The sequence below is a fragment of the Dendronephthya gigantea genome, unplaced genomic scaffold (assembly GCF_004324835.1).
Source record: "Dendronephthya gigantea isolate DGI-Jeju-01 unplaced genomic scaffold, DenGig_1.0 000519F, whole genome shotgun sequence".
Taxonomy (NCBI): Eukaryota; Metazoa; Cnidaria; class Anthozoa; order Malacalcyonacea; family Nephtheidae; genus Dendronephthya; species Dendronephthya gigantea.
This window is the reverse complement of record NW_021163529.1, coordinates 2,050-2,967: the sequence shown is the minus strand read 5'-3', so window position 1 is coordinate 2,967 and position 918 is coordinate 2,050. Positions and strand designations below refer to the sequence as shown.

At 37.1% G+C, this 918-nt stretch overlaps 1 non-coding gene across 1 annotated transcript; it reads right to left on the bottom strand.

The window, feature by feature from the left end:
• Nucleotides 1-373: 373 nt before the first annotated feature.
• On the bottom strand, nt 374-446 carry Trnaa-agc. Its single transcript has one exon. It is a non-coding gene; the product is annotated as a tRNA-Ala (tRNA).
• Nucleotides 447-918: the final 472 nt, after the last annotated feature.

Sequence of the window (918 nt, the reverse complement as noted above, 5' to 3'; positions counted from 1 at the left end):
GGTTCACTGAAGTGATGAATAAAGATGGTAAAAATCATTATTGGTGTAGTGTATATAGACCACCAAATGGCAATTTTGAATCATTTAAAACTACAATAATTGAGATTCTAGAAAATATCGATCGAGAAAATAAACCATGTTACTTAATGGGAAATTTTAATATTGACCTGTTTAAATCAGGATCTTGTGATCATACAAACCAATTTATTGAACAACTTTTCACTTCGTCTTTTTTTCCGCTAATCACGAAACCAACGAGAATTACTCATCATGCTGCCACACTAATTGATGAGATTTCTAGTAACAATATAGAAGAATGTATATGTGATGTTGCTACTCTGAGTCATCAACTGGGCAAGCTGAAGAATTAGCTTGACCACGGTGGGAATCGAACCCGCGACCTTTGGTTTGCTAGTCCAATGCTCTTCCAACTGAGCTACAAGGTCAAGATCGACGGTTCGAGTGGTTGATATAATTCGGGACTCAGTCTAGTCTCTTCCATATCTGTGCGTCTTAAATTGATAGTGACTAGACTGAGTTCCGAAATATCAACTACTCGAACCGTCTTGACCTTGTAGCTCGGTTGGAAGAGCATTGGACTAGCAAACCAAAGGTCGCAGGTTCGATTCAAGCTAATTTTTCAGCTTACCCACTTGGTGACTCAGGGTAGCAACATCACGTTATACATTTGACACATACACCCGAGTCTTTGCACTATCAATATAGAAGAACTTAATGAAAGCTTCGACGGTATAATCTTTAGCGATATTTCAGATCATTTGCCAATAGTGCATATGTTTAATACAAATTTATCCAGCAAAAACACCACGAAAAATGTTAACACACGAAAAGTATCATACCAAAGAGCATTTAATCAAAATAACACAGAGGCGTTCAAAAATGCAACTAAAAACCTTC